This window comes from Halichoerus grypus, chromosome 7, assembly GCF_964656455.1.
Source record: "Halichoerus grypus chromosome 7, mHalGry1.hap1.1, whole genome shotgun sequence".
NCBI classification, from domain to species: Eukaryota; Metazoa; Chordata; class Mammalia; order Carnivora; family Phocidae; genus Halichoerus; species Halichoerus grypus.
The window spans coordinates 139,140,184-139,152,262 of record NC_135718.1 but is presented as its reverse complement, the minus strand read 5'-3'; positions in this window follow the sequence as shown (position 1 = coordinate 139,152,262).

Sequence of the window (12,079 nt, the reverse complement as noted above, 5' to 3'; positions counted from 1 at the left end):
TCGTAGAGGAGGAGAATGTGGAATTAAGGAATCAATGAATTTCACTGTGTGTATTGGAGGTCCACATCTGTAGACGTACCTGCAACACTTAGGAGCAAGAATACTCAATACTTAAAAAAACCATTCAAAATCATTGGAAAATAGAAGGAAGACTATGTGTTTGGAGTTTTCACACATGGCTTTTATTTTTTACTGAACTTGGCTGCAGGAAAGGATGATGAGAGTGTCCACAACCGCCAACCAATTACGACACCATAGTTCACAACACATCAATATTTACAAGTTTCCTTTTAGATTGGAACAACCCAAGTTTCCCTCATTTAAAACTTCTAGGAAGAGCTACTTAATCCACAGGAAAATTAGAGCTTTGATTTCATAAGAAAACAAATTATGAAAGTTATTTGCAGTGAAATTGTATAATATGTATTTGAAAAGACATTCAGTATACATTTTGAAAAAATATATGTGTTAGGTATTTGAGTATAATGGGAGTCAAATACATATTTGTTTATGTACGATGAATTTATATTTTTCACAGTATTTGTTCAAAAGAACATAAGGAATATGTCCCTGCTAGATATTGAGCACAAAATGAAAGTCCAAACAAATCCAGTTCTGAATCTTAAGTACTTGATATTCTAGGAACCCCATTTGTAACCAGCTGCGGCATCAAATTTTGTTTCCATTTCCACAACAAAATGAATTGTGTTTCTGACTCATAATAGTTCAAGTGTTCCTGTTTGGTGGATGGCTTTCTTCCATGCAGACATTCAAAGATGTGGGCACCTTCCATTTTATGGCTGTCATATCACTAAGGGCCATAGAATTCTCTATGAAAGGGGAAGAAAGAGCTAGCAGCTTCTGATGCAGAACAACTATAACATCTTCACTGGAACTCGAGAAATCAAAGTGAGATCATAGTGAGAGAAGGAGGGTATTACCAGACAAAACTGGACACATGGGCCACATGTGTGAAGGTCTAGAGAATGTCTAGACATGAAAACCCATGTTCTTTATCTGATCTGTGACTAATTTTCAGTGAATTTTGAACTCACAATCAAAATATTGAAAATGTGTTCTAAATTCTTCCAGACACATATAATACGATCAAGGATTAATAGAAAAATATTAAAAACATAGTATCACTGATAATATATGAGTTATTTCAAACGAAACTCAATGTTTTGACCAGGTTTAATTTATTATTTTGCATTTTCAGCATAGTTAAATAAAACTTTAGACAGTCATTTGATAGCTAAATTAGTATCATAATATTTTAATTTTCATGAAATTACAATTATGCCTGGCAGTACTTTGACACTGAAAGGGAAAAGATGTTTGCCACATCCGTTATGGCATTACCAATCATCATTTGTTTGTTGTAGTTTTTGTGTAGATTTTATCATATTAGGGGTAACAAGTGCTTGGGGAATTACCCCGTTTAATCTCTATAGTCTTGTGTAAGTCTCCACCACCTGATTTACTAAACAGATGAGGCTGTCAAAATGCTTAGTGGGAATCAGAAATGCTTCAGCCAATGATCTCTTGTCCTCCTGGAATAATATATTGCATAATTTTACTGCAAGGAAGTGCGTGAGCAATTCCAAAAGTTCCCATTTAAAATTACAATTAAAACCAGGTAAAACGGAGATTTGGTGGATGTCATGTAAGAATGGCAGGTCACAATCTTTCATTTATACATAACCTGTGTTACTGGCATGGTGTCCTTATGTAATAAGGATGAAATGACAGACTAACATCCTCAGTCTTGTTTTCTAACTCTCTACTGTAACCTCCAAGAATCTCCATATCTTCTAAGTTATGTTTTTGGGGCTTTAAAAATGCCCTCTCTTTCTGCATGGTGATTCGAATCATGGCACATTGAGCCTCATGTCTTAATAGAATATCCTCTGCATTCCGTGGTAGCCTGGTCCTGGCTTCTAGCCACATGTATAGTCTTTACTTATGACATCTAATCAGGTGTCCAGAAAAATATAAAAAAAAAATTCCCTTTAACAGAAATAAAAAAAATATATATTTAGTTTATCTTAGATTGTTTAGTTTTCCTTTCAATAAATTTTCAGTGGGGCTGCTAAGAATGGTGAGGAAATAGTAATTTTTACTTAACTTTTGTTTATTTTAATGCTTTTCATTCTTTCTCTCTTCCCTTGGCCAAGTCTCCCCAGGCTAAGTTCGTGTCTTGAAAATTACCCAGTAAACTTTTATTACTTCATCCCAAGGATGCCTAGGAAGCCATCACAAAAGTTCAATTTTCAGATTTTTCACTCTCTTTTTTGTTGAAAAATTGAACCATAGGTCTGGAAAACAATCTTACTACTACCAAGTTGTGTTAAGATAAAAGTTGATTCATAAAAGCTAGATCTTACCTAACATGTAACTTTACTAATGATGAAAAGGATAAATGCAAGAACCAAGCACAGATAAAATATGCCTGAAATTCAAAACTTTTGGAACCCAAAACCATGAGAAATATTTCCTGAAACATTTATTTTTCCTATATCAGGTTATGAGATTTGAGCAATACATGCAGACATGCTGTTTAAAATGTAGCTCTTTGGGGCTCCTGAGTGGCTCAGTTGGTTAAGCATCTGCCTTCAGCTCAGGTCATGATCCCAGGGTCCTGGGATGGAGCCCTGCTCCCTGGGCTTCTTGTTCAACGGGGAGCCTGTTTCTCCCTCTACCTCTCCCTCTGCCTGCCGCTCCTCCTGCTTGTGCTCTCTCTCTGTCAAATAAATAAATAAAGTCTTAAAAAAAATTAAAATGTAGCTCTTTTTTTTTTTTTTTTTTTTTTTTAAAGATTTTATTTATTTATTTGACAGAGAGAGAGACACAGCGAGAGAGGGAACACAAGCAGGGGGAGTGGGAGAGGGAGAAGCAGGCTTCCCGCCGAGCAGGGAACCCGATGTGGGGCTCGATCCCAGGACCCTGGGATCATGACCTGAGCCGAAGGCAGACGCTTAACGACTGAGCCACCCAGGCGCCCCTAAAATGTAGCTCTTTTCAGATTTGGGGATCCTTCTTTTACAATTATAAAAAAATAATGAAGAAAAGAAAGGCATAGTACTGATTACATTTATCCTTCATCCAACCAGGTTTCATATATTCTATACTCATTAAAAATAAGCAGTTTAGGTAGATAATGTATGTATTGTTAAAAATATTCTATACAGGGAGGGGAGACTTCCATGTATATTTCTGCTGGTAAATACTGTTCTCAGATTTTCTCCTGTCGATTTAATCTGTGAACTATGTTTTTCATTTTGTAAATTTAGAAAATGCTTCCTAATCTTTACCTTAAAATTATTTTGTTTCATCTTTTGAAACATAACAAAGTATAAATTATATAACAAAAGAAACAATCCTAAATGCTTTCACTATTTAAAGATTGAAGGGAATGGTACAGTCACATAGTAAGAGGAATCTTGGGAAAAGGTACTCTGAGAAGCAACTAGGTACTTGAGGCAAATGATAACAGATAGATGGATAGATAGATAGATACTTACCTTTATGCTTGTAGAAGCCAAGCTGTGATTACAATATTTCTATTTTTTAAACTATGAAAGAGAACAGTTTTTATTTACCATATAATGACATAGTAACCATAATAACATATGGGATTTTTACTATATTGAAGAAAAATTCTGATTTATAAATATTTGTGTTTATATGAAATGTCATTACTCTAGTTAAATTTTCTTGAATTTAAAAATTAACACTGTATCACAAAAACAAGAGTATAAAATTGAAATGGAAATGTATAACTGGTATAAAGAATCTGTTATCCCAATTATGTTTACATCTGAAAGTCATGAGGCTTTCGTGATTATGCCTCTTCATTAGAAAAGAATTTGTGTTTTTGGTAAAAGTATTAAACAAATATATTATTGAGAGTGAAACTTGTTAATAATAAAATAATAGTAAAATATATCTAGGCATTGTTCTGAATGTTTATGGTCTTGTAATAAAAGAATTAATAGAGACTCTTTGAAAAACTATCTTGGCCTTAGATTCAATTAAGTAACAGCTGAACCACATCTGAACTTTGGTGTAGTACACAGTGTGAAATAGAATTTTTAATGTAAAGGTTAATGAGTTAATTAGCCACATTTAAATGTTTAATTCAAATAAATGCTCAGCCAGTTACTGTAGGGTTCTGCCATTTTGTTCCCTTTGATTATTTGCTCTAAGATTCTTTTCTGAAGTTTGATAAATGGTATAGCACATAAGATTAGGGAGAGGAAACACAAGGATTTGACCATGTTGTTTTGATAAGTAATGCACATATTGAAATGAAATACTTGATAAAGTCTGGTAAATAATAATCTGGTAATGTCTCAAGTTAGCTTTTATAGTCACTGGTATATTCCTTGCATTTCATTTAAATTACTTTTCTTTGGTGGATTACAAATCATCCGAAAACTAACGAATTCAAAGATTTTAAATAAATCAATTTTCCAATTACTGTCTTGTACCTCAAATGAGTATTTCCATTCCAATCTCTGTCATAAAGTATCACACCCATCTTCACAAAGAAAAATGAAGGAACAAAGCATGGATACATACTACATGCTATTTCTTTCTATGTTATTTATTTATTATTTACTTTTGAAATATGAACAGTTTTATTTCTGTCATAAGGATGTGGGGAAACATCTTTTTTTTTTTTTTTTTTAGATTTTATTTATTTATTTAAGACAGAGAGAATGAGAGAGAGAGAGCACATGAGAGGGGGGAGGGTCAGAGGGTGAAGCAGGCTCCCTGCCGAGCAGGGAGCCCGATGCGGGACTCGATCCAGGGACTCCAGGATCATGACCTGAGCCGAAGGCAGTTGCTTAACCAACTGAGCCACCCAGGCGCCCCAAGGGGAAACATCTTTAAGGGGTTATATCTACTGATTGTTTTAGGTAGTTTTAGAAATAATATACTATATATAATGCAGAAATTATAGTTGGAATTTTCCCATTATAATATTTTTAATGTGTTAGTCTTTTCCTTTGCCTATAATTAAATAATATTATAACCTTGTATCTTGCTCAAAAAAGGAGTCTAATATACATTTTAATAAAATGCATATAATAATTTTAACTGGTTATGCAGCTCAACATACCTCTATCTTTAGGGTTGCTATTTATTTTCATATCTTGGTTCATCTCTGTCATTTGAGTTTTTGAGTTCTAGTCCATATATTTCCTTTCATCATTGCCAGAACCACAAATTTCCATTGGAATGGATCCACATTAATTAGCTCTATCTGCTTTTACCCACTGTATTTCTTTTATCTGCAAACCCTTCTTACATTTCTGGCTTAAATGCAATTTGCTCATCAGCATTAAACACACCATTCACTATGCTACACTCAAAAAACAAAATTGCAGGATTATTCAGAGCAAACAAGCACTTGACTCCTTTTCAAAACTGTCCTCAATTATTTCTCAATTCAAAAGAGAAAATTGAAGTCATACTTCTCTTACTATAACATGGAAGCAGAATTTCAGAGAAGCTACAAGACTTGAGTCAATCACAATTACTTCTATGATATGAATAAGCTTTAAATAAAAAGACTCAACACTTCAAGTACATGCTTCAATTAAGGAAGAAAAAAAAAGAATTGAGGGTTAAATTTACTCTATGGGATAAGAGAGACTGAATTTAGTAACTTAAGTTTAGCCAAAGGCAAAGTATAAGGTAATTTATCCTTTAATACTTTAACATATATTTCAAGTCTTGAAAATTATCAATTACTATATAAGCATAATGATCAAAATTGTAGCTGTTCTGGGATTTTCATATAAGCACCAATATGAATTAGTTAAGATTATCAAAGATTCTCATAGGGAGGGAATACTAGTTAAAGTTCCATCCATAATTAATCTTTCTATTGCAATTCAAATATACACAATAATCCCTGAATAAATTTAAATTTAAGAATCTTTCCCTGTTGGGGCGCCTGGGTGGCTCAGTTGGTTAAGCGACTGCCTTCGGCTCAGGTCATGATCCTGGAGTCCCTGGATCGAGTCCCGCATCGGGCTCCCTGCTCGGCGGGGAGTCTGCTTCTCCCTCTGACCCTCCCCCTCTCATGTGCTTGCTCTCTCTCATTCTCTCTCTCTCAAATAAATAAATAAAAAATCTTTAAAAAAAAAAAAAAAAAAAGAATCTTTCCCTGTTAATAACTTTTACTATTATGTTTTACTGACTCCAATCCCTCATATAATAAGTCAACACAAAATTTGCCTCTCTTCCCTTTCTTTTTTAATTGGCAGCTATTTTTTGAACTCTATAATTATTTTGCCACTACTAGTTATGGTAGAAGTGTTTATTTTCCTGTGAATTACAGATTTTTCTCTCTACTGCCTACTTAAGATAATTCTGATTTTACTCTATCAGTTTATTCCACATCTATTCTCGGTGAGTTATGCTTTACTAGACAGTTTTCTTAGGTGCAGCTGATGTACTATCTGGAGAAGAGGAAAGCATAGAAGGTAAAGATTGTGAAAGTAGGACTGAGAGGAGTAAATATATAGGAAGCTTGGAGGAGGAGCCCTGTGATGAAACGGGGCAGCTGTGCTTCATGAAGTTACATTTCTCCATCTCTTCGCCTACGGTTCTTCCAGAGTACGGGTTTTGTCCATTGTATCAAAAGGGCTCACCACTATCATGTTTGGCTTCTGATGTAGGGCTGGGGGAAAAAGGCAGGGAAAGGTGTACAAGTTTATTTTGAAGATATTATGGAGAAGTTGCACATCATTTCTGTTCACATTTTATTTGACAGAAGTTATTTACATGGTTACATTGAGCTTCAAGGTTTTTTGGCTTTCTGGTGCCACTAAAACTTGAGTTGATAGTTTCCATTACAAAAATAAAAATGGAGAGAACAGATATTTGAAGACAACTAATATCATCTGCTTAAAAAAAAAAAAAAATGCCCTGAGCTTTTCTTTCACTCACCAAGGCATAACATCTTGATCAGAAGCATCTCATTGAACCTCGCTTACTGAGAAGCAAATAAGTAGTATCAGCCCTTCATAATGTCATTCTTCATTTTGTCCAGCGAGAATATTCACAGTTAAACTTACTATGGGAAAATGAATGTATATCATTTAACATTTGGGTTTTTTTCTCCCTATTTAAAAAATGAGTCTTGGGCGCCTGGGTGGCTCAGATGGTTAAGCGTCTGCCTTCAGCTCAGGTCATGATCCCAGGGTCCTGGGATCGAGTCCCGCATCGGGCTCCCTGCTCCTTGGGAGCCTGCTTCTCCCTCTGCTTCTCTCTCTCTCTCTGTCTCTCATGAATAAATAAATAAAATCTTAAAAATATATATATATATTTAAAAAAATGAGTATTTATTTTTAAGTTTTTGTTTAAATTCCAGTTAGTTCACATACAGTGTAATATTAGTTTCAGGTTAATCTGTTTGAATCTTCATAAGTATGTTTCTTAAATAGTGCTTTCATTTACATATTTATTCTATGTTCGAATTTGTTTCAGTAAAAAAAAAAGATAGCTTAAATGAAGAGTTATTTATTTTATCATTAAGGTTTGGTATAATTTTAAAAATAATCAACTCCAGAAAATAAGGACTACATTTGTATAAAAATTATTTGTTCTTGGATGATTATTTTGCTTTGGTAATATGTAAATCAGTAATGAAAGTAGCATGAGTTAATGAAACCAAATTAGTAATTATTTAAAGTATACCTTTAAAATGCATAGTTTTTCTTTTTATTCTCTTATTTCTTGAACATTTCCAGATTTCAAGTAAAAATACTAAGTAATGTTATTTGGATATTAAATGCTAATCAGTTCTAAATTATGAACTACATGCTAAATGTAGAATATTCTATTTACCTGTAGGTTACTGGTCATAAAGCTGAGAAAATCAGCTCATGTAAGTTACATTAATTATAACACACAAGTGTTATTTTTTGTGCCAAGTTTATAATTGAGACTTTATTTTGCAGGATGTGCAAGAGCATCTGTGGTCTATAACTGAGAGAAGTTATCTTTGCATTTTTCAATGTTGCTTGGTAAGTGCCTAATTTTTTCTTTGCTATTCCCTCATCTAAGGATTCCAATTACAAATAAGATGTTTTCATTCCACTCTGTGTATTTTAAATTCACTTTTAGAAGTTTTAACAATGGACATGCTGTTCTCTTGTAATTAATAATAATAATAATAGAATGTATTTACTCCAATGAGGCAAAGGCATAATACACTAATAAATACACAGTCTGACTTTTCTGACTTTAGAAACAGAAACAAATGTAGACATCAGTGTTGACAGATGATTGAGGAAATTAACACTATACGACAGTTCATTTGGTTAAGCTAAAGGGCTCCTCAAGTTCTCTTTATGTTTATGTAGTATCCTTAAACAGTACTTTCATAAGCATGACATACGGGTATAGGGGGATGAAAAGGAGGGCATGAATAAATGTGGGCTGTCTCTCTCACTTTAAATAAAAGTCAGACTTTGTTTATAGTTATGTGGAAATCTTTATTCATATCTTTAATGAAGAAGAACAATGATTTCATTTTTAATTGATCTGTAATCTCTTCTCTAATGTAATTTATAATATCCTATTGAATCATAGTTATAGGGTTTAAATACATTTTCAAAAAACACAGCTAATTTAGCCAATATGATAGATGCTTGTTCTTATAATAAGACTTGTCTCTGTCACAGGTATGGGCTTTAGATTGGACCTTATGTGGGTTTTAAGCAGAGTTGGTATGGGTCTGTGGGATATCTCTCTTGGGCAGCATGTATGTGAGTAAATTTTATCCATTTAAGGAAAATGGAGTAAATCATCAGTGACTACAAAAGTAGACTGTAACAGAGGCCATGTTTTTTGTTTACTGAACTGTTGTAATTTTCCTTATTGCCATAAATAAATATTTTTGATTCCTCTTGCTTTTATGTTGGGTCCAGAACCCAACTCTAACCAGTTTAAAGTGGAAGAAAGTAAAATAGCTCCTTTCAGGTCTGAATTCTAAAACCTCCTGAATGATCTTTCTGTTTTGTTGTCTTTCTTTGCTTGCCTATATATATAATGAATGAAAGGCTCAGGAAGAAATAATTCTGCGTTCTCCAGTATTGTAGCCACATGCCACATGTAGCTGTTGAGAAGTTGAAATGTGGCTAGTGCACTGGAGGAATTTAATGTTTAACTTAAATTAATTTAAGCTTGACGACCTGCATGTGGTTATAGCTACCATAGCAGAGAGCATAGCCCTAGAAGTTGGTGGCGTCAAAATTTAGAAGAAGCCAAGATTCTAAAACATCACATGGAATCTTTCCATTGAGCACTATAATCAGACTGTGTTATAAGAGATAAATTTAAAATTTGTTAACACAATGAGATATTTTGATTATGTCTTACACTAATCAGAGGTAATCAGCATGACTAATAAAACAGTAATATCCTATTTATATTTGTAAATCTGAGCATTGAGTCTAGTACTGTCACATGTTTTGGGGAATAAATGAATTAACACTTGATTTTCATATACTCTGTAGGTATTGAAAGAACATTTGTTGAAAAATAATGTATGACCTATAAAGCAATTTAGTTGTTATATAAATAAATTTGCATATATGTGTATGTGTATGTATTTATGTATGTGTATGTAAATATATGTATATTTCAGAGAATAGTCAAATAATATTCATGTGAAAATAACATGGCCTAATTTTCCTATAATTCTGAATGTAGAACTTTAGTGGTAAACTGGTTAAGAGATTTTTATGACCCTTCATTAAGGCAACTTAATGTAAAAGAACGAAACTAAAATCATCGTCTGGTCATTTTTCCCTTACCGTTTCAAATGTTCCTTCCATGACGTTTGTCAGCGATTCATTTACTTGCCCTGTGATATTACAAGATTTAGGTGTTTTTATTAATGAAATTTAAGGAGTAAAAGAGTAAGGCATATGACAAATTTCTGAGATTATTTGAGCCCATGAAGATGCGAGTTTGTCTATTGAAAGAGTGTGTCTCCATGGCACACTGGTCTTTTCCCATGAAAAATGTATTTAGTGACACAAACTAACCACAGCGAAGCAGATCCTTCTGTCTGGATATTAGGTATCCTATGCATGTGATGGACTTGGGGACAGTGAAGAGGGTGATGAGCATTCCCAGGGACTTTTTCACACTAACACTCCTATCCTACCTTCCCTCTGACAATATATTCTCTTGGAGGTAATGCATTTCCATCATTTAATGATTACTTTTACTTGGTCATTACAACTCAGGGTTCACTCACTATGTCATGATCCAGAAATACTTGGGTTGTTCTGGGGAAAAAGTCTATAGCACATATATTGAAGGAAGTACAGAAATACATAGAAAGTCTTCTATAATTGCTTACTATGATTTTTTCTCGAGAAATTCTGGCCCTATTTGGGGTTTTTTCCTGGGACATAACCTGATGAATACTTTGTGAAGCAAAAATGTAATAGGTGCCTAGTTCATTCCTGTCGGTAGAATTTGTCTTCTATTGAATAAGTCAATGCCATACAAGTTTTTCTTTTTTCTTTAAGAGTCACTAACAGAGTCCCATAAGGAAATTAATAATAAGCCTCTATTTTTATATACATTTTTAAGATTTTTAAACATTTCTTCTTACCTATTTTATTTTTAGACAAAGTTGCTTTTGATTCTGAAGGCATATGAATTTTTATTTCTATACCTTTTTTCTCCTCTCATTTGTAAATTAGGTAAATATAAAATACATATTTTATATTTACATAAAAATATAAATTTTTATTCATAGGTTGGACAAGTAGAATATGGTACATAGCCAAATATGATGCCCAATAAAGACAGGTATGTATAGGAACTGGGTTATATGCAGATAACTGGTAGTTAGAAAGAGGGGCACACATTTCATTCTGACAGAAGGAAAAGGAGAGATGGGCACCAAAACAGGTAGCTGGGTAGAATTGGTGGGGGGTTATGAGAGAGCCCCATAATCTGATTTCCTTGTGTGAGCTATTCTTCTAGAGGTGGCAAAGCATGCAGAACAAAGTATCTATAATACTTGCCCTAAAACAGCACTCAAATATTTTAGGGAACTGAAATATATATTCAGGTAGCAATACCAATACTTAGTTTCTTATAAGAGCCCTAAAGTGGTCATTGAGACTACTGCAATCATTCAGATTTGACAGAGTACACCTTCTCCTGCCAGTGCCAAGGAGAAGACACTCTTTTCTTGGGTTGAGTGCTTCTGTCCAGTTGAAGTACAATTAATGTCCTGTCGATGAGTACTGCCAGCTCAGATTGCACATTTCTATACTTTGAATGGATCAGAGCTGAAGAATTTTCCTCCTTTCATGCCAGACTGTATTTTGGTCAAGAGACATTTCCTTCGAAAATAAGTAAGGCTTAAGCCTGTTATCACTGAGTTTATTGAAACAAATAAGCCATTGCTTCAGGCAAAAGTCTATACAAATCAGTTTGATAAACCTAATTACCACTTTTTATAACACCTTTGGGCCACTTTCAAATAGAGTCTAAGCACCATACAGTGAATGGCTGACTTTCCCCAAAAGCACCGAGACATTGATTTAATTGAACTTTTTCCAAACAAAGAGCAGCTTCAACTTTTCTCACTCTCCTAAAATATAAGGAAAAGCAGAACTCAAGCATGTCCTGACAGTCTTTCATTTCAACTCTTAAGGCCTCAAATTCCTCTTATGAACATCTTCAGTGTCATTAGCTAGATGGTTTAGTAGTTTTACATTACGCTTTCTTTTTGGCTTAACCTTATTAAATTGCAAGATATGTTAGTACATAAAGTGCCTGATTTACAAGGATATATTCCCACTGTTCTCATACTAATGCATTGCTGCATAAACTACTGTCTGATTTATCAGCTGTTCCCATTCCTAACTGTGCTGTCAGCACTTCCTGCCTATCCTTCATTATCTACATTAATTTCAGATTAGTTTGGGTAAAACGAAACTGTGTTTATGCCACTCTTTAGACTTTTCTGTGTAATTGTGGCATACCAGACCTTCTTAGAACTGTTTTTATAGCTTATCACAGTATC